This window comes from Limanda limanda, chromosome 2 (genome assembly GCF_963576545.1).
Source record: "Limanda limanda chromosome 2, fLimLim1.1, whole genome shotgun sequence".
Taxonomy (NCBI): Eukaryota; Metazoa; Chordata; class Actinopteri; order Pleuronectiformes; family Pleuronectidae; genus Limanda; species Limanda limanda.
In genome coordinates, this window is record NC_083637.1 from 4,293,007 (window position 1) to 4,312,612 (window position 19,606).

The 19,606-nt window shown below is 40.4% G+C and overlaps 29 non-coding genes across 29 annotated transcripts; all 29 read left to right on the top strand.

Moving 5' to 3' along the window:
• Positions 1-321: 321 nt before the first annotated feature.
• Positions 322-393, top strand: trnac-gca (transfer RNA cysteine (anticodon GCA)). Its single transcript has one exon. It is a non-coding gene; the product is annotated as a tRNA-Cys (tRNA).
• Positions 394-749: 356 nt separating this feature from the next.
• Positions 750-821, top strand: trnac-gca (transfer RNA cysteine (anticodon GCA)). The gene has a single exon. It is a non-coding gene; the product is annotated as a tRNA-Cys (tRNA).
• A 194-nt stretch (positions 822-1,015) lies between these two features.
• On the top strand, positions 1,016-1,087 carry trnac-gca (transfer RNA cysteine (anticodon GCA)). Its single transcript has one exon. It is a non-coding gene; the product is annotated as a tRNA-Cys (tRNA).
• A 245-nt stretch (positions 1,088-1,332) lies between these two features.
• trnac-gca (transfer RNA cysteine (anticodon GCA)) lies at positions 1,333-1,404 on the top strand. Its single transcript has one exon. It is a non-coding gene; the product is annotated as a tRNA-Cys (tRNA).
• Positions 1,405-4,044: 2,640 nt separating this feature from the next.
• On the top strand, positions 4,045-4,116 carry trnac-gca (transfer RNA cysteine (anticodon GCA)). Its single transcript has one exon. It is a non-coding gene; the product is annotated as a tRNA-Cys (tRNA).
• Positions 4,117-4,361: 245 nt separating this feature from the next.
• Positions 4,362-4,433, top strand: trnac-gca (transfer RNA cysteine (anticodon GCA)). The gene has a single exon. It is a non-coding gene; the product is annotated as a tRNA-Cys (tRNA).
• Positions 4,434-5,135: 702 nt separating this feature from the next.
• trnac-gca (transfer RNA cysteine (anticodon GCA)) lies at positions 5,136-5,207 on the top strand. The gene has a single exon. It is a non-coding gene; the product is annotated as a tRNA-Cys (tRNA).
• A 258-nt stretch (positions 5,208-5,465) lies between these two features.
• Positions 5,466-5,537, top strand: trnac-gca (transfer RNA cysteine (anticodon GCA)). Its single transcript has one exon. It is a non-coding gene; the product is annotated as a tRNA-Cys (tRNA).
• A 246-nt stretch (positions 5,538-5,783) lies between these two features.
• trnac-gca (transfer RNA cysteine (anticodon GCA)) lies at positions 5,784-5,855 on the top strand. Its single transcript has one exon. It is a non-coding gene; the product is annotated as a tRNA-Cys (tRNA).
• Positions 5,856-6,191: 336 nt separating this feature from the next.
• trnac-gca (transfer RNA cysteine (anticodon GCA)) lies at positions 6,192-6,263 on the top strand. The gene has a single exon. It is a non-coding gene; the product is annotated as a tRNA-Cys (tRNA).
• Positions 6,264-6,528: 265 nt separating this feature from the next.
• Positions 6,529-6,600, top strand: trnac-gca (transfer RNA cysteine (anticodon GCA)). Its single transcript has one exon. It is a non-coding gene; the product is annotated as a tRNA-Cys (tRNA).
• Positions 6,601-6,834: 234 nt separating this feature from the next.
• On the top strand, positions 6,835-6,906 carry trnac-gca (transfer RNA cysteine (anticodon GCA)). The gene has a single exon. It is a non-coding gene; the product is annotated as a tRNA-Cys (tRNA).
• A 506-nt stretch (positions 6,907-7,412) lies between these two features.
• Positions 7,413-7,484, top strand: trnac-gca (transfer RNA cysteine (anticodon GCA)). Its single transcript has one exon. It is a non-coding gene; the product is annotated as a tRNA-Cys (tRNA).
• A 1,211-nt stretch (positions 7,485-8,695) lies between these two features.
• Positions 8,696-8,767, top strand: trnac-gca (transfer RNA cysteine (anticodon GCA)). The gene has a single exon. It is a non-coding gene; the product is annotated as a tRNA-Cys (tRNA).
• A 325-nt stretch (positions 8,768-9,092) lies between these two features.
• On the top strand, positions 9,093-9,164 carry trnac-gca (transfer RNA cysteine (anticodon GCA)). Its single transcript has one exon. It is a non-coding gene; the product is annotated as a tRNA-Cys (tRNA).
• Positions 9,165-9,620: 456 nt separating this feature from the next.
• trnac-gca (transfer RNA cysteine (anticodon GCA)) lies at positions 9,621-9,692 on the top strand. The gene has a single exon. It is a non-coding gene; the product is annotated as a tRNA-Cys (tRNA).
• A 1,804-nt stretch (positions 9,693-11,496) lies between these two features.
• On the top strand, positions 11,497-11,568 carry trnac-gca (transfer RNA cysteine (anticodon GCA)). The gene has a single exon. It is a non-coding gene; the product is annotated as a tRNA-Cys (tRNA).
• A 304-nt stretch (positions 11,569-11,872) lies between these two features.
• trnac-gca (transfer RNA cysteine (anticodon GCA)) lies at positions 11,873-11,944 on the top strand. Its single transcript has one exon. It is a non-coding gene; the product is annotated as a tRNA-Cys (tRNA).
• A 477-nt stretch (positions 11,945-12,421) lies between these two features.
• Positions 12,422-12,493, top strand: trnac-gca (transfer RNA cysteine (anticodon GCA)). Its single transcript has one exon. It is a non-coding gene; the product is annotated as a tRNA-Cys (tRNA).
• Positions 12,494-12,828: 335 nt separating this feature from the next.
• trnac-gca (transfer RNA cysteine (anticodon GCA)) lies at positions 12,829-12,900 on the top strand. Its single transcript has one exon. It is a non-coding gene; the product is annotated as a tRNA-Cys (tRNA).
• A 619-nt stretch (positions 12,901-13,519) lies between these two features.
• trnac-gca (transfer RNA cysteine (anticodon GCA)) lies at positions 13,520-13,591 on the top strand. The gene has a single exon. It is a non-coding gene; the product is annotated as a tRNA-Cys (tRNA).
• Positions 13,592-13,902: 311 nt separating this feature from the next.
• Positions 13,903-13,974, top strand: trnac-gca (transfer RNA cysteine (anticodon GCA)). The gene has a single exon. It is a non-coding gene; the product is annotated as a tRNA-Cys (tRNA).
• Positions 13,975-14,279: 305 nt separating this feature from the next.
• Positions 14,280-14,351, top strand: trnac-gca (transfer RNA cysteine (anticodon GCA)). The gene has a single exon. It is a non-coding gene; the product is annotated as a tRNA-Cys (tRNA).
• A 234-nt stretch (positions 14,352-14,585) lies between these two features.
• trnac-gca (transfer RNA cysteine (anticodon GCA)) lies at positions 14,586-14,657 on the top strand. The gene has a single exon. It is a non-coding gene; the product is annotated as a tRNA-Cys (tRNA).
• Positions 14,658-14,983: 326 nt separating this feature from the next.
• Positions 14,984-15,055, top strand: trnac-gca (transfer RNA cysteine (anticodon GCA)). Its single transcript has one exon. It is a non-coding gene; the product is annotated as a tRNA-Cys (tRNA).
• Positions 15,056-15,390: 335 nt separating this feature from the next.
• Positions 15,391-15,462, top strand: trnac-gca (transfer RNA cysteine (anticodon GCA)). The gene has a single exon. It is a non-coding gene; the product is annotated as a tRNA-Cys (tRNA).
• A 443-nt stretch (positions 15,463-15,905) lies between these two features.
• On the top strand, positions 15,906-15,977 carry trnac-gca (transfer RNA cysteine (anticodon GCA)). The gene has a single exon. It is a non-coding gene; the product is annotated as a tRNA-Cys (tRNA).
• A 326-nt stretch (positions 15,978-16,303) lies between these two features.
• Positions 16,304-16,375, top strand: trnac-gca (transfer RNA cysteine (anticodon GCA)). Its single transcript has one exon. It is a non-coding gene; the product is annotated as a tRNA-Cys (tRNA).
• A 532-nt stretch (positions 16,376-16,907) lies between these two features.
• On the top strand, positions 16,908-16,979 carry trnac-gca (transfer RNA cysteine (anticodon GCA)). Its single transcript has one exon. It is a non-coding gene; the product is annotated as a tRNA-Cys (tRNA).
• Positions 16,980-19,606: the final 2,627 nt, after the last annotated feature.

Sequence of the window (19,606 nt, forward strand, 5' to 3'; positions counted from 1 at the left end):
TACAACAATGAGGTAATTGACTATTTCCCCTACATCTAAGATTTCCGCCCATTTAATGATTGAACAGTTGAACTCCACAAGTACTGAATGTCCACAGTGGGATAACCCATTATGAAAGTCAATGGACCCTTTGCCATTAAAGGAGCTTTCCTTTTTGTTTCTGTCCTGTTTGTCCTCCTTTCAAACTCAATGGCAAATGAAAGCTTTTCTCTTTCTTGCCTGTGCTGCATGTTGTAAGAGAAAGAAAAGGCTGTCGCACAATGTTCCTGAGGTGTGAAAAACAACAGAATGTATTCTATTAGTGACAGTAATAGATGAACAGGGGGTATAGCTCAGTGGTAGAGCATTTGACTGCAGATCAAGAGGTCCCCAGTTCAAATCTGGGTGCCCCCTACAACTAAGGTCCTGGATTCAAATGATAGTAATGTTCACCTATGTGGGCCGTTACCTTCTAAAGTACATTTTTCAATCCCGATGGTTGGTTTGTTTGATTGCAGGTACAGAGCTGAGTTTGTCTTTATAGAGAGGGTTAATATGATGTTTTTATGAAAAGAGTACATTTACTAAATTGATTGATCACTTTATCATGCCGTAAAATATGATCTATTATTGTGAGAGATATAGACATAGGGGGTATAGCTCAGGGTAGTTTCCTTTCATTCCCAATAGTTGTTTCAATGCCAGAGTTGTTATAGCTCATAACAATGAGCGTACATATTTAATGTGAATGATGATTTTGCTTGTTGTAAGGGGGTATAGCTCAGTGGTAGAGCATTTGACTGCAGATCAAGAGGTCCTCAGTTCAAATCTGGGTGCCCCCTGCATGCCTTTTTGTTTGTATGTCACCTGTAGCTGATATGTGTGTTTTTTAATGAAGATAGACCTGCAAAACTTGGCAGTTGACTCCTTCCCCATGCTTCCTTCACTCAGTTGTCAGCACGTACCCAGATTTCAATCAGTCTTTGGACCCCGATCAAATTTTGATGATCTATTATTGATATATCTTCAGACAGGAGGGGGTATAGCTCAGTGGTAGAGCATTTGACTGCAGATCAAGAGGTCCCGAGTTCAAATCTGGGTGCCCCCTTAAACTTAGAGGTCCTCAATACAGATGATAGTAATGTTCACCCCCACTTGGGCCATTACCTTCTAAAGGAAATTTTGTTTTCAATCCCAATGGTTGGTTTGTTTGTCTGCAGGTACAGAGCTGAGTTTGTCTTTATAAAGAGGATTAATATGATATCCTTATGAAAACATAAGAGCTGCTAAAATTGACTGATCACTTTATCATGCCATAACATGTGATCTATTAGAGACTGAGCTACAGACATAGGGGGTATAGCTCAGTGGTAGAGCATTTGACTGCAGATCAAGAGGTCCTCAGTTCAAATCTGGGTGCCCCCTACATCTAAAAGTTCCAAACTTATAATGATTGTATAGTTGCACTCACTGATATTCCACCAAACCCAGTGGTGAAAAACCAACGAAACAACCATGAACACGAGAGGGTGGACTCCATGTATGAAAGGGACACAAAACAAAATGTGAACCTGAGGCTGATGTCAGATGGTGGTGATGATGATGCTAATCAGAATCTGATGCTAAAATAATGATGCTAATCGGAATCTGGCTTTAGCCAAGACAACAAGACAAATTCGTCCTCCATTGGTGTCATCCAGGGCTGAGACACAACATGAGCCCCCCCACCTTCCCCAAGTAGCCACAGAAACCTCTACTTTGTCACTAATGTATTTATTGACAAACTACTCAGTATTAACGAAATAACAAATATACAAATCTATTTAGAATAATACGAATTTATTCTTGTAATATTTAAACATTATTTTTAAAATTGCAGAATTTTTTAAAATCCTCAATCCTCCTTAAGTTGTACCCAACACTCCTAATATTTTTATGTTGCGTTCACTGAATACAGGAAGTCTTTGTTAGTCTGTTTTTTAGTATTTCTGAGTTGCTTGTTGTATTCATGAATCAAGCTGTGCCGTGCTCTGCCCCGCCCCCCCCCCCCCCCTGCTATAGGCCCATGTCAGCAACACAGTGAACATGTTAGGAAAGTGCACGAAGGGGCTTTTTGATCTGTGACACCGAGACCTTATAGAAGACCTATGGAAAAGACTCGGTGGCCTGGATGTGAAAGGATCACAGGGCGATGAACAATGTGAGGATTGAGCGTGGCTGAGAGAGAGAGAGGGGGAGGAAGAGGAAGAAAAAAGGGAGTGAGGAAGAGGAGGAGTGTGCGAGGCTTCCAACCCCAGAGGGCAAACCTTACCAAGCTTCAGAGGACTTTTTCTTTCTTGGAAGGTGGAGGAAGGCAAACCTCCAACAGCGATACAAGTGGAAATCCCCACTAATTTGACAAACCACCTCTCAGATCAAAGCCTGTGTGTGTGTGTAGTTGTGTGTTTGTGTGAGGACAGTGCTACACCTGTGAACACCTCGAGTGCCTTCTGGAGCAAATGAAAATATGACACTGTGAACTCAAACACTGTTTATGTTCATGTTAATATTAAAACATGTTGCAACCGGCTCTATTTCTGAATTCATAGTCAACATGTTTGTGTTTTAAATTGAGCTTAACTGTAAATTCATGGTATGTTTCATCACGTTTATATTAAACATCTTAATGGATGTGTGTTGTACTATATCATGACATATTTTACCAAAACACTTTCTAGTCATATGTGACATATTCTCTGTATTCTACTTTTACAGATTCTTATTTGGCTCATTTTTATTTATTGCATTATAATGCACATATTTTTCTACAGCCTTTTAATTTTATACCTTTGCCTATACTTTGTATTTCTAAATATTGTTATTGTTTTTGTGTATATTTGTTATATTGGCCATGAGGAAAACTTGACAAATTCAGAAATCCCGATTATTGGCATAAGGAAAATTGATCCACTAATATCTCTCTCAGCCTTGATTTCAATTTTGTCAAATTCAAATAGTCGAAAAATACATTAAACACTTCTCTTGACTGTGATGTTACACACAAAAAATGTACAGTTGTGTTGTAGCATGTCCCATCTGCTAACAAGGAGGAAGCGAGCCAGCCACCAGGGGGCGCTCAAGATATTTTGTCTTCACCTTCGGGAAGCCGTCTGTCGAAACAGTTTGTTATTCTTACTTTACTCGTTATAAAATGAGGTTTCTCTGATTCTGTTTGTCTCAGTAAAAGTTTTTCTGCCCGACAGTGAAGCTTCCCCTCATTAACCAGACTCCGGATCATTAACACCACACTGTGACTCCCCCGTGCAAACACAGTGACAGGAGAACTGCTCCTCCTGCTGCTCTGTTTGTCTCAGTGTGTGTAGAGCTGTCACATGATGACTGGCACCGGATCTGTTTCGGTAAACTCAGTCGTTATTGATTCGTGACACACGAACACCAACAACAACAGAGTGATGATAGTGGTGTTCTGGTTCGTGAGTCGTAGTTACTCAGCCGCTAATGTGTGACAGCTCCTTTAACTCTTTCACCACACATTTTACGAGAAACTTAATGTGGTGAAAAGTCAACCACACACACAGATACGCACACAGACACACACACAGTATTGGTACTGAGAAACAAATAAACAACCATTACATTCTTAGTATCATATTTTGTTTTTTTACATCGTGAATTTAAATTGTTTTCTTTAATTCCCAATACTTGTTTCAATGCCAGAGTTGTTATAGCTCATAAAAACGAGTGGACATATTTAAAGTGAATGATGAATTTGCTTTGTCTAAGGGGGTATAGCTCAGTGGTAGAGCATTTGACTGCAGATCAAGAGGTCCTCAGTTCAAATGAGAGTAAAGTTCTCCCCCCACTTGTGCCATTACCGTTAAAGGACATTTTTTTAATCCTGATGGTTGGTTTGTTTGTCTGCAGGTACAGAGCTGAGTTTGTCTTTATAATGACGGTTAATATGATTTTTATGAGTTTTTATGAAAAGAGCACAGCTACTAAAATGGACTGATCACTATATCATGCCATAAGTTGACATCTATTAGAATCTGAATTATAGACACAGGGGGTATAGCTCAGTGGTAGAGCATTTGACTGCAGATCAAGAGGTCCTCAGTTCAAATCTGGGTGCCCCCTTCAACTTAAAAGTCCTCACTTCAAATGATGGTAATGTTCACCCCAACTTGGGCCGTTACCTTCTAAAGGACATTTTGTTTTCAATCCCTATGGTTGGTTTGTTTGTCTGCAGGTACAGAGCTGAGTTTGTCTTTATAAAGAGGATTAATATGATGTTTTTATGAAAACAGTACAGTAACTTAAATTGACTGATCACTTTACTATGCCATAAGATGTGATGTATTAGAGACTGAGATTTCAACATAGGGGGTATAGCTCAGTGGTAGAGCATTTGACTGCAGATCAAGAGGTCCTCAGTTCAAATCTGGGTGCCCCCTCTTTATTGTTTGCTTTACATCTCTATTACATCAACATTTGCAGATATACATGAGCATTTCAAAAGCTGGTAAACCTACAACAATGAGTTAATTGAGTATCTTCCCGTTGCCACTCCTGGTGTGTCATGACTGTGCAGGAAATCAACGTGTCAGAGGCACACGACAGAAGAAAGTGTCATGGGGACCAGAAACAATGTTACTGTGGTTATCCACCTCAGTTTAACTTTAAGAATTACGTGCATATTACAATGAAAAGAACCATTGTTGCCTGTTGTTACTGAGATGTAAAAAATACTGAGCACTGCTGATTTGTTACAGAAAGATAGTGTGTAGAAAGACCAGAGTGACCAATTGGAGTTGACCCTGGTAGAACTTTGCACCTATGTGTGAAGATGCCCAGAGCAGAAAGAGCCTGTGGCCCCCTGGGAGACTGAGTTCCTTGAATGTCTCAGAACAATGGAACCTGTGGCTTCTTGGGAGATTGAGTTCGCTCCAGCACATGCGGCTTTCTCAAGACAAAGAATATGTGCTTTCAGGTTTTGTCCACACATTTAGGCTGAAAGAGAGGCCTGCTTTTTGCACACAAACCATGTCCCAACAGTGCTCATTACAAAGAAAATAATGTAATTGTTGCCTGTCGTCACTAAGACGTAAGAAATACTGAGCAATGCTGATGTGTTACAGAATTATTGTGTGTAGAAAGGGGGTATAGCTCAGTGGTAGAGCATTTGACTGCAGATCAAGAGGTCCTCAGTTCAAATCTGGGTGCCCCCTACTACTAACAGTTCCAAACTTATAATGATTGTACAGTTGCACTCCATGTGTTACACAAGCACTGTTTGTCCACAGTGGGTAATCTTTCTATGAGAGTCAATTGACCCTATTTCATTAGAAGAGCTTTCCTTTTTGTGTCTGTCCTGTTTGTCCTCTTTTCAAACTCAACGGCAACTGAAAGCTTTTCACTTTTTTGCCTGTGCTGCATGTTGCATGGTACAGAGAAAGAAAAGGCTGTCGCACAGTTTACAGTGAACAGGGGGTATAGCTCAGTGGTAGAGCATTTGACTGCAGATCAAGAGGTCCCCAGTTCAAATCTGGGTGCCCCCTGCGACTAATAGGTCCTGAATCCAAATGTCAGCAATGTTCACCCCCACTTGGGCCATTACATTCTAAAGGACATTTTGTCTTCAATCCTGATGGTTGGTTTGTTTGTCTGCAGGTACAGAGCTAAGTTTTGTGTTCATAAAGACTGTTAATATGATGTTTTTATGAAAAGAGTACAGCTACTAAAATGGACTGATCACTCTATCATGCCATAAGTTGTTATCTATTAGAATCTGAATTATAGACATAGGGGGTATAGCTCAGTGGTAGAGCATTTGACTGCAGATCAAGAGGTCCTCAGTTCAAATCTGGGTGCCCCCTCTATATTGTTTGCTTTACATCTCTATTAAATCAACATTTGCAGATATGCATGAGCATTTCAAAAGCTGGTAAATCTTCAACAATGAGTTAATTGACTATCTTCCCGTTGCCACTCCTTGTGTGTCATGACTGTGCAGGAAATCAAAGTGTCAGAGGCACACGACAGAAAAAAGTGTCATGGGGACCAGAAACGATGTTACTGTGGTTATCCACCTCAGTTTAACTTTAACAATTACGTGCATATTACAATGAAAAGAATCATTGTTGCCTGTTGTTACTGAGATGTAAAAAATACTGAGCACTGCTGATTTGTTACAGAAAGATAGCGTGTAGAAAGGGGGTATAGCTCAGTGGTAGAGCATTTGACTGCAGATCAAGAGGTCCTCAGTTCAAATCTGGGTGCCCCCTACGACTAACAGTTCCAAACTTATAATGATTGTACAGTTGCACTCCATGTGTTACACAAGTAGTGTTTGTCCACAGTGGTCAATCTCTCTATGATAGTCAATTGACCCTATTCCATTAGAAGAGCTTTCCTTTTTGTGTCTGTCCTGTTTGTCCTCTTTTCAAACTCAACGGCAACTGAAAGCTTTTCACTTTTTTGCCTGTGCTGCATGTTTCACGGTACAGAGAAAGAAAAGGCTGTCGCACAGTGTAGCGTCTAGAACTAACAGGGGGTATAGCTCAGTGGTAGAGCATTTGACTGCAGATCAAGAGGTCCCCAGTTCAAATCTGGGTGCCCCCTGCGACTAATAGGTCCTGAATCCAAATGACAGCAATGTTCACCCCCACTTGGGCCATTACATTCTAAAGGACATTTTTCACTCCCCAGGGTTGGTTTCTTTGTCTGCAGGTACAGAGCTAAGTTTGTCTTTATAAAGAATATGATGTTTTTATGAAAAGAGTACATCTACTAAATTGACTGATCACTTTATCATGCCATGAGATATGATCTATTAGTGACGGAGCTGTAGACATAGGGGGTATAGCTCAGTGGTAGAGCATTTGACTGCAGATCAAGAGGTCCTCAGTTCAAATCTGGGTGCCCCCTCTATATTGTTTGCTTTACATCAACATTTGCAGATAAACATGAGCATTTCAAATACTGGTAAACATGCAAAAACCAGGTAATTCTCCCTTTTCCCGTTGCCACTCATGGTGTGTTACTGTTGGGACTGTGCCGGAACCCGATGTATCAGAAAGGAATTGCAAACACAAAACAGAAGAAAGTGTCATGGGGACCAGAAACAATATTTCTGTGGTTATCCACCTCAGTTCAAACTCAACAATTATGTTCTGATTACAAATAAAAAACATAATTCTTGCCTTTTGTTACCAAGATGTAAGAAATACTGAGCTATGATGATGTGTTACAGGGAGATGATTCATGAACTGGAGGTGTAGCTCAGTGGTTTTTTAAATGTGGATATACCTGCAAAAATTGGCAGGTGATTTCTTACCCATTGACTCACTTGTCAGCCCGATCCCAGATTTCAATCAGTCTTTGGAACCCAATAAAATTTTGATTATGTCTTATTAAAATAATTTCCTCCATGAGGCGGTATAGCTCAGTGGTAGAGCATTTGACTGCAGATCAAGAGGTCCCCAGTTCAAATCTGGGTGCCCCCTGTGGCTATGATTAATCTGGGCCAATACTTTGCCTACTTTAGAGTTATACCTGTGGTTTGATTGTGAGGTGGGATACACAAAAACATCTGATTGGATTCCCACAAACCTTGCTGGTGCAACACTACAAGCGTCAGGAAATAACTCGTTTATTTTTGTTTTGAATCCAGGAATTGTTTTTCTCTTCCTTTAACAATGTGAGATACGGTATATTTTGGCATTTTCATTGATTTCTCAGAGAATTAAAACAAATCAGACGTACTTAGGAGGATGGTATCTATGAGTGTGCAAAATTATGTGTGGACCGCACATTTTCAGTTGATTGGCCACAGCGTCAGGTGGTTTAGCTCAGTGGTAGAGCACTGGACTGCAGACCAAGAGGTCCCCAGTTCAAACCTGGCTGCCCCCTGTAGTTGTAATGAACTGTGCTGTGGTTCTTGTGTAAATTAATGTCTTCCTGACTGTGGCTGAGGTGTGATTTTGTGTCGTGTGCTGACAGGCTGGATGTGGCGATGCATCAGAACACCAGCGTGTGCTCTCACTCGTCTCTTCCTGTTTGAATGAGCGCTGGTGCTCAGTGCTTCACGCTGACGGAGCCTGGTGACAGTCGGGTTCCACAGCTGCTCCGCTCTCGCCGCCTCATTGTGCTGTTTGTATATTTAGCTGCTCTCTTCCACTTCCTCCGCTGTTGACGCTGGGAAAGCACAAAACAGCACCGCCGCCATTCCGCCCTCTGAGCATTCACCCCCCTCTCTTCCTCCCTCACTCCTCCCCTGGTTTGCTCGCCGTCTCTTCAAAGCGTTCGTTGAGAAAGAAACTCGGAGGTGATTCACAGAGCCACAAACAATGCCAATGGTTTTCCGGGGTCACTCTTAAATTTTTGATTGACCCCAGTTCAAGTACAATATGAGGCTGAAAATGGAATCTTAGCCTGTAGCGTCTAAATCGAGACCTGGGAGGGAAACACCAGCAGATATTAGTCATACTCATAAGTTGGCAAAATATTTTTACTTGTACTTACGTATTTATGGTTCCGCTGTAATTATTCCATTGTGTTCTTCAGGGAGCTGTTAAACTCATTTTCCCAAGGATCACATTAACTGTTGAATCTCACAGTCTGTGCAACCTACAGACACACAAAGACTCACACAAAGACTGTACGATATGTATGTACAGCTACTTTATGATCTATAAGTCACAGTGTGACATGAACAGGGGGTATAGCTCAGTGGTAGAGCATTTGACTGCAGATCAAGAGGTCCTCAGTTCAAATCTGGGTGCCCCCTCTCTATTATTTGCGCTACATCAACATTTGCAGATATACATGAGAATGTCAATTCTGGTAGACCTGCAAAAATGTGGCCATTAACTCTTTTCCCATTTCCACTGCTGGTGTGTTATCACTCTGATGGAAACCTACGTGTCAGAGGCACATGACAGAAGAAGGTGTCATTGGGACCAGAAACAATATTACTGTGGTTATCCACCTCAGTTCACATTTAACAATGATGTGCTCATTACAAAGAAAACACATAACTGTTGCCTGTTATTACAAAGATGTAAGAAATACTGAGCTATGCTAATGTGTTTCAGAAGGATTGTACATAAACAGGGGGTATAGTTCAGTGGTAGAGCATTTGACTGCAGATCAAGAGGTCCTCAGTTCAAATCTGGGTGCCCCCTCTATATTGTTTGCTTTACATCAACATTTGCAGATAAACTTGAGCATTTGAAACGCTGGTAAACCTGCAAAAACGAGGTAATTCTCTGTTTTCCCGTTGCCACTCATATTGTGTTACTGTTGGGACTGTGCCGGAAACCAACGTGTCAGAAGCAAGAATTGCTCAAACACTCAAACATTAAGATTTACAGTATTTATTAGACCTTATGTGAGAAGTGGTAAAAAATACCAAGGAATAATTCTGAAGTACTTTATGTGAGTATCAACGTATATTATGCTCCGGTAGAGTTTTTCCTTGTTTTTATTCCACCCTTCCACCATGTTTAAAGAAAATTGGCTCAGTAAATTTTGTGTAATCCTGCAAACACACAGACAAACAGATATAACGAACAAACAGCCATGGAAACAACGATAATCTTTGACTCGGATGTCAGCACAGACCAGCCACTCCAATATCAGGGGGTATAGCTCAGTGGTAGAGCATTTGACTGCAGATCAAGAGGTCCTCAGTTCAAATCTGGGTGCCCCCTCTCTATTGTTTGCTTTACATCAACATGAGCATGTCAAACGCTGTTACACCTGCAAAAACAAGGTAATTCTCCCTTTTCCCGTTGTGTTCCTGTTGGGACTGTGCCGGAAACCGACATGTCAGAATGAAATTGCAAATACAAAACAGAAGAAAGAGTCATGGGGACCAGAAACAATATGTCTGTGGTTATCCACCTCAGTTCAACCCAACAATTATGTGCTGTTGTGCAGTAATGGTTAAAAGTGATAACATAAGCTGGTGTGCCTTTAGGCGTTCAATAAATTTGGTTATCAAAATAAAAAATAAAACATTGGTATTTAAAATATTAACATTAAATCATAACTTTAGTTTGTTTAAGTTCTCTCGGGGCACCACCCTTCACAGAAGGGAAACGATAGCCAATTTATTGATTAAGATCAGTCTCATTTAGATCTAGTTCAATTAGAAATCTTAATATTTACTATTAAAGATTATATAATGAACAGTTAAGGTTTATAGAGTTCTTGACAGTGTAACGGTTGGCAAAATTCACTTATGCAACATTAATGAAAGGACAAGGTTAAAAGAAAACATTTATTATAAACATAATAAGTATAAAAACACCAATTACTAAACAAAATACTTACTAACAAAGATGTGAGTGTGTGTGTGCGTATAGATACGGGTGCTTTCAGAATGGTGGTTTGACCAAAAGTTCACACCTTCTTCAGCATGCCTTCAAAATGGTGGTTTGACCCCCTAAGATAGCACCCCCCTTCTTCTGCAGAAGTGGTTTTACGACATGCGTTGGGGTCTGAGCTAATGAGGTGAGGAGATATGCGGTGTCTGTGAAAATGCTAATTTGATAATGGCAGAGTCTGAGTAGAGCCTAGCTTACATTAACTTTGATTTAACTTGTAACCACATAACACCACATATATCAAACTTTAAAAACACCACACAGAATCAAATGAACAGTATTCCTTAGTTATAGTGTCATTATTAAGCCCAGTATGTTGCAAGTCCTTGGAAGGGAGAAAGTTGCTATGCAGTTCGCCATGGCTTTGTGTGAAGTCTCTGGTTGGTCGTAAGGTTTCTGCTTTCGCGGTTCTGATGAACTGTGGCTCAGATGCTGGTTCGAAGTTCCTACTTACAGGACACCGAGTTGCTGCAAGGGGTTTAGAAGAAGCTTGAGATGCGTGGAGGTTTCCTTGAGAAGATGAGCTGGAAGACTGCACCTCTGACCTCCGGTTGTTGGGTAGAGATGATTTGAGCTGGAGGAATCCGGTTGTCCCTCTCGCCGATGCAGGAGGCAAGGCCGGCAGCCTCCCCCTTGGAGATACAGCAGAGACGGCTGGTCGCCTGCTGCCCTCAGTGGTGGTAGATGGAGAGAGAAGGAGAAGAGCGTATTTTGGGGGAGCCTTTGTCTTTTTTAGAGCCCAGTGACCCCCAGGTCATGTGACCAGAGTGACCAATTGGAGTAGACCCTGGTAGAACTTCGCACCTATGTGTGAAGATGCCCAGAGCAGAAAGAGCCTGTGGCCCCCTGGGAGACTGAGTTCCTTGAATGTCTCAGAACAATGGAACCTGTTGCTTCTTGGGAGATTGAGTTTGCTCCAGCACATGCGGCTTTCTCAAGACAAAGAACATGTGCTTTCAGGTTTTGTCCACACATTTAGGCTGAAAGAGAGGCCTGCTTTTTGCACACAAACCATGTCCCAACAGTGCTCATTACAAAGCAAATAATGTAATTGTTGCCTGTCGTTACTAAGACGTAAGAAATACTGAGCAATGCTGATGTGTTACAGAAATCTTGTGTGTAGAAAAGGGTTATAGCTCAGTGGTAGAGCATTTGACTGCAGATCAAGAGGTCCTCAGTTCAACTCTGGGTGCCCCCTACTACTAACAGTTCCAAACTTATAATGATTGTACAGTTGCACTTCATGTGTTACACAAGTACTGTATTTCCACAGTTGCTAATCTACTATGTAAGTCAATTGACCCGAAGCCATTAGAGGAGCTTTACTTTTTTTTATGTCCTGTTTGTCCTCCTTTGAAACTCAACGGCAACTGAAAGCTTTTCACTTTTTTGCCTGTGCTGCATGTTTCATGGTACAAGAGAAAGAATAGGCTGTTGCACAATGTTCCCCAGGTGTGAATAACAATAAGATGTCGTCTATGAGTGACAGTATTAGATGTACAGGGGGTATAGCTCAGTGGTAGAGCATTTGACTGCAGATCAAGAGGTCCCCAGTTCAAATCTGGGTGCCCCCTGTGACTAATATGTCCTGAATCCAAATGAGAGTAACGTTCACCCCCACTTGGGCCATTACAATCTAAAGGACATTTTTTCAATCACGAGGGTTCAGTGGTAGAGCATTTGACTGCAGATCAAGAGGTCCTCAGTTCAAATCTGGGTGCCCCCTCTATATTGTTTGCTTTACATCTCTAATATATTAACATTTGCAGACATGATAATTTCAAATACTGTTAACCTAAAATAAATTGATAATTGACTGTTTTCCCATTTCCACTCCTGATGTATTATCACTGTGTTGTAAACCAACATTCAGAGGCACACAACAGAAGAAAGTGTCATGGGGACCAGAAACAATGTTACTGTGGTTATCCACCTCAGTTCAAATTTAACAATGATGTGCTCATTACAAAGAAAACACATAATTGTTGCCTGTTATTACGAAGATTTAAGAAATACTGAGCTATCTGTTTCAGACGGATTTTGCATGTACAGGGGGTATAGCTCAGTGGTAGAGCATTTGACTGCAGATCAAGAGGTCCTCAGTTCAAATCTGGGTGCCCCCTCTCTTTTGTTTGCTTTACTTCTCTGTAACATCAACATTTGCAGATATACGTGATCATTTCAAATACTGGTTAACCTGCAAATATGAGGTAATTAACTCTTTTCCCATTGCTACTGCTGGTGTGTTATCACTGTGCAGGAAACCAACGTGTCAGAGGCACACGACAGAAGAAAGTGTCATTGGGACCAGAAACAATATTACTGTGATTATCCACCTCAGTTCAAATTTAACAATGATGTGCTCATTACAAAGAAAACATAAAATTGTTGCCTGTTATTACGAAGATGTAAGAAATACTGAGCTGCCCACGTGTTTCAGAAGGGTTGTATATGAACAGGGGGTATAGCTCAGTGGTAGAGCATTTGACTGCAGATCAAGAGGTCCTCAGTTCAAATCTGGGTGCCCCCTCTATATTAGTTGCTTCACATCAACATTTACAGATAAACATGTGCATGTCAAAAGCTGGTAAACCTGCAAAAAAACTAGGTAATTCTCTCTTTTCCCATTGCCACTCATGTTGTGTTACTGTTGGGACTGGGCCGGAAACCGACATGTCAGAAGCAGGAATTGCAAACACACAACAGAAGAAAGTGTCATGGGTAACATGGTGTCCTCAGTTCAAATCTTGGTGCCCCCTACAAGTTTTTAAGGACATTAAAGAGGCTCAGGGTACATGAACAGCTGCTGTTTAACTTTCTGAAAAACACAGACAACAAAGATTCTGGCTATCATCAACACACTCAGCGTTTTATCAATCAAACCAGGAAGGATGAACGCTGCACACAAGTACTGTTTGTCCACAGCGAGTAATCTCTCTATGAAAGTCTATTGACTCTATGCCGTTAGAGGAGCTTTCTTTCCTGTTTGTCCTGTTTGTCCTCCTTTCAAACTCAACGGCAACTGAAAACATTCACTTTCTGGCCTGTGCTTCATGTTTCATGGTACAGAATAATAGGCTGTGGCACAATGTTCCCCAGGTGTGAAAAACAATAACTTGACATCTTTTAGTGACACTGTCAGATGAACAGGGGGTATAGCTCAGTGGTAGAGCATTTGACTGCAGATCAAGAGGTCCTCAGTTCAAATCTGGGTGCCCCCTCTCTTTTTTTTGCTTTACATCAACAGATGTACATGATATACATGAGCATTTCAAATACTGCAATGCACTCATGTTGTGTTACTGTTGAGACTCTGCCGGAAACCAACGTGTCAGAAGCAAGAATTGCAAACACACAACAGAAGAAGGTGTCATGGGGACCAGAATTAATGTTACCGTGGTTATCCACCTCAGTTCAGACTCAACAATGATGTGCTCATTACAAAGAAAAAACATAATTGTTGCCTGTTGTTACCAAGATGTAAGAAATACTGAGCAATCCTTATGTGTTACAGGAAGGTTGTTCATGTATAGGGGGTATAGCTCAGTGGTAGAGCATTTGACTGCAGATCAAGAGGTCCTCAGTTCAACTCTGGGTGCCCCCTATGGCTAAGAGTTCCAAACTTATAAAGATTGTACAGTTGCACTTCATGTGTTACACAAGTACTGTATTTCCACAGTTGCTAATCTCACTATGTAAGTCAATTGACCCAAAGCCATTAGAGGAGCTTTACTTTTTTTTATGTCCTGTTTGTCCTCCTTTGAAACTCAACGGCAACTGAAAGCTTTTCACTTTTTTGCCTGTGCTGCATGTTTCATGGTACAAGAGAAAGAATAGGCTGTTGCACAATGTTCCCATGGTGTGAAAAACAATAAGATGTGATCTATGAGTGACAGTGTTAGATGTACAGGGGGTATAGCTCAGTGGTAGAGCATTTGACTGCAGATCAAGAGGTCCCCAGTTCAAATCTGGGTGCCCCCTGCGACTAATAGGTCCTGAATTCAAATGAGAGTAACGTTCACCCCCACTTGGGCCATTACAATCTAAAGGACATTTTTTTCAATCACGAGGGTTGGTTTGTTTGTCTGCAGAGCTGAGTTTGTCTTTATAAAGAGGCTTCAGATGTTTCTATGAAAAGAGTACGGCTACTAAAATTGACTGATCATTTTATCATGCCTTGGCATATCATCTATTAGTGACAGAGCTTCAGACATAGGGGGTATAGCTCAGTGGTAGAGCATTTGACTGCAGATCAAGAGGTCCTCAGTTCAATTCTGGGTGCCCCCTTTATATTGTTTGCTTTACATCTCTATTATAACATTTGCAGATAGACATGATCATTTCAAATACTGTTAACCTAAAAGAAATTGATAATTGACTGTTTTCCCATTTCCACTGCTGCTGTATTATCACTGTGTTGTAAACCAACGTTCAGAGGCACACAACAGAAGAAAGTGTCATGGGGACCAGAAACAATGTTACTGTGGTTATCCACCTCAGTTCAAATTTAACAATGATGTGCTCATTACAAAGAAAACACATAATTGTTGCCTGTTATTACGAAGATTTAAGAAATACTGAGCTATGTGTTTCAGACGGATTGTGCATGTACAGGGGGTATAGCTCAGTGGTAGAGCATTTGACTGCAGATCAAGAGGTCCTCAGTTCAAATCTGGGTGCCCCCTCTCTTTTCTTTGCTTTACTTCTCTATAACATCAACATTTGCAGATATACGTGATCATTTCAAATACTGGTTAACCTGCAAATATGAGGTAATTAACTATTTTCCCATTGCTACTGCTGGTGTGTTATCACTGTGCAGGAAACCAACGTGTCAGAGGCACAAGACAGAAGAAAGTGTCATTGGGACCAGAAACAATATTACTGTGATTATCCACCTCAGTTCAAATTTAACAATGATGTGCTCATTACAAAGAAAACATAAAATTGTTGCCTGTTATTACGAAGATGTAAGAAATACTGAGCTGCCCACGTGTTTCAGAAGGGTTGTATATGAACAGGGGGTATAGCTCAGTGGTAGAGCATTTGACTGCAGATCAAGAGGTCCTCAGTTCAAATCTGGGTGCCCCCTCTATATTAGTTGCTTTACATCCACATTTACAGATAAACATGTGCATGTCAAAAGCTGGTAAACCTGCAAAAAACTAGGTAATTCACTCTTTTCCCGCTGCTGTTTAACTTTCTGAAAAACACAGACAACAAAGATTCTGGTTTATCATCAACACACTCAGCGTTTTATCAATCAAACCAGGAAGGATGAACGCTGCACACAAGTACTGTTTGTCCACAGCGAGTAATCTCTCTATGAAAGTCTATTGACTCTATGCTATTAGAGGAGCTTTCTTTCCTGTTTGTCCTGTTTGTCCTCCTTTCAAACTCAACGGCAACTGAAAACGTTCACTTTCTGGCCTGTGCTTCATGTTTCATGGTACAGAATAATAGGCTGTGGCACAATGTTCCCCAGGTGTGAAAAACAATAACTTGTCATATATTTTTGCCTGATTTAAATGTATTGGGGGTATAGCTCAGTGGTAGAGCATTTGACTGCAGATCAAGAGGTCCTCAGTTCAAATCTGGGTGCCCCCTCGCTATTTTTTGCTTTACATCAACATTTGCAGATATACATGAGCATTTCAAATACTGGTAAACCTGCAACAATTAGGTTCCACTCATGTTGTGTTACTGTTGGGACTGTGCCGGAAACCAAAGTGTCAGAAGCAGGAACTGCAAACACACAACAGAAGAAAGTGTCATGGGGACGAGAAACTATGTTACTGTGGTTATCCACCTCAGTTCAAACTCAACAATGATGTGCTCATTACAAAGAAAAAACATAATTGTTGCCTGTTGTTACCAAGATGTAAGAAACACTGAGCTATCATAATGTGTTATAGAGAGGCTGTTTACGTACAGGGGGTATAGCTCAGTGGTAGAGCATTTGACTGCAGATCAAGAGGTCCTCAGTTCAAATCTGGGTGCCCCCTCTATATTGTTTTCTTTACATCAACATTTGCAGATATACATGATCATTTCAAATACTGCTAAACCATCACATTGCCATTGCTGTTGCGTCATGACCGTGCTGGAAACAAACTTGTCAGAGGCACACAGCAGTAGAAAGTGTCATTGGGACCAGTAATAATGTTACTGTGGTTATCCACCTCAGTTCAAACTCAACAATTATCTGTGCATTACAAAGAAAATAATCAATGTTACCTGTTGTTACCAAGATGTAAGAAAACTGAGCTATGATCATATGTTACAGGGAGGTTGTTCATGTACAGGGGGTTTAGCTCAGTGGTAGAGCATTTGACTGCAGATCAAGGGCCGTTACCTTCTAAAGGACATTTTGTTTTCAATCCTGATGGTTTGTTTGTCTGCAGGTTCAGAGCTGAGTTTGTCTTTATAAAGAGGTTTAATAGGATGTTTTTATGAAAATAGTACAGCTACTAAAATGTACTAATCACTTTATCATTCCATAAGATGTGATCTATTAGTGACAGTGTTGGATGTACAGGGGGTATAGCTCAGTGGTAGAGCATTTGACTGCAGATCAAGAGGTCCTCAGTTCAAATCTGGGTGCCCCCTCTCTATTATTTGCCTTACTTCAACATTTGCAGATATACATTAGCATTTCAAGCCCCCTGTGTCTGTGGGTCATGAGTGGAAACTATGACCAGGTTATGTTTTCACCCTGTTTTTTCATGTATATTTACAAATAACTGGTTTGACAATAAACATCTTTAACCTTGAATCTTTGAAACTTCACTTTCACAACTTTGTCCCATTAATTAGTGGAGGACATTATGAATAGATCTATATGTTATTGTTGATGAAATAATTCAGTAAGTGTCATATTATGATGATGATGATGATAATGTTCTTCCATGTATCAATTGCAGAATTAAATCCTCTTCTTCCAGCGACCATACAATTCTTCTTTATGAATGTATGACCCTTCCCTGTAAAGGTCAACTGTCTCCCAGACACTGTTCAGTGTGTGTCTGCATGTTGCAGCTGTAATCGTCCAAGAATTTCATTAGTCTGGTTTTCAGTTTAAAAAAAATGTGTTGCGACTTGTGTTCGTCTGAATTCTGTTTCAGATTCCAGACACGAATGAGACAAATACAAAAAAGGTTCAATATATTACTTGTGACTGTGATGGCAGCAGAGACTTCAAATGTCTTATTGGTCGAAATAAACAACATCACATGAAGCGTTTTCAAACTAAAACAATGCCAATTTAAAATGTGAGTGGATTTTTATGTTCATGTATAATTTAAAACAAACAAACAGAATAAAAATGTCCCTACAAACCACAATAAAACGTGCATGTAAAGAAAATTTTGTTTTATCTCATCAATATTTTTCATCCTGCACTGTTTACTTTCATTTTTTGTAAAGGTTCCTTTATGAACCTTTACAGTAAGAAATTATAGATTGGTTTAAGATTTAATTTGAGAGATATGAGCAAGTTTAAAATGAAGTGTTCCTGATGTTCTGCTTTATTAAAATCAATTGGAAAAACAACTTTTTGGCATTTTTAAAGATTGCTTGTGTCATAAATCACATGCAGGATGACACAAGTCCCCCATATTTCTATTTATTTATTATATTTAGACATCACTACATCCCACACCTACACATAACTTCATGGAAATCTTTTGAGAAGTTTTTGACAAACAGAAAAACAGCAATGAAGAGATAACCTCTGTTCCCTCATTGATCCTGAGGGATTTATCTGGGATTTATCTCACAGAGAAGATGCAGCTCGGACTCAGACAGACAGTTGTGTGGAGGTTGTGCGTCGCCGGGTGTGTGACCCGGGTTTGAACTCTGCCGGCCGAGCGGCGGCTGCTCGCCTCATCCTGCAACAGGCTGCGGTGACACAGGAAGTTGGCAACAGGACAGGAGAGGGGGGGGAAAGTCATTAATTAGGTCGGGATATTTGACAGGAAGATAATTAACACTCTCACACGGAAGCACACGCTCGGTGAGGTTTTCAAAAGGGAAGCAGGGATGAGGGATGAGAGGAGACATCTGATATCAAACACGTGGAATTAATACGAGTGGAGAGACGCGGCCTTCAGAGGATCTGACAGACAGATGGTTCCGACTTTAACTCACTCAACTCGTCTGTTAACCAACTCTCACCGTCTGATGAGTGAATTACTTCAGTCTAGTCAGAGGGAAACAGTTTGTCTGAACTCAGAGTCTGGATATAGAATCCTTATCTTTCCTCCGTCTTAACGAGTCATTAAACGTGTCTGGACGCACACACACACGTTCGACACAGTCACACCAACACATCCAACAGACCTGCTGGTTTATTCATCCACACTTTCTCATTCAGGGTAAAAGTTTCGTTCACAGATGAATGAAGAGTTTTCGTTTCCCACCAGCGAGACTTCAGCGTTCAGTCACTTTCATGAATCCTTCTTTTGATTGTGCCTCAGAGCAGAAGTTTTCAAGAGGGAAACCAATGTCGACAAATCAATCAATGTCAAGAATGTGTAGACGACAGGATGGACGTATGTCAGACAGGATTCTGTAGTGCGCTCCCTAAATAACGATATGAAACCAGAACTAGCAAATAAACAATAGAACAAACACAAGAAGCTTCCTGTGAAAACATCCTCAATAATTCTTTTTAGCTTCTTTTCATTCATTCTGTCTCTGGTGAGTGACTCATGTCTGATGTTTGATGATGTGAAACTGAAGACTCACATGTTCTCAGGCTTTTGAGTCTTTAATTGTCTTTTTTAATTAACTTTTTAGCCTTTTATTGTATTAACTGTGTATAATTTATTTTATTCTTGTACTTATCTTTGTTTCAGTTTGTTTTTCAGTACTTTGCTCAACGCTGTTTGTTTTAAATGTGCTTTATGAATTAACTTGACTTGACTTGAATTACAAATGTTTAAGGTTTATCATTTTGTGGCCACTTGAGCGAAACTTCAATAGATAAGTAAATAATATTTTCTCATGAGAAAAATATTAAAAGCTAAAAAATAAAGTCTGCATTACATTTTTAACATGTTAAGGGAAATTATCATATTACTATATCAGAACAGCTGATAACTTTCCAGTTTTGAATTGGCTCCTAGTGACACCTGTGCAATCTGTGGACATGTTCTACATTATTTCACCTGCTCTAACAAACACACACACACACACACACACACACACACACACACACACACACACACACACAC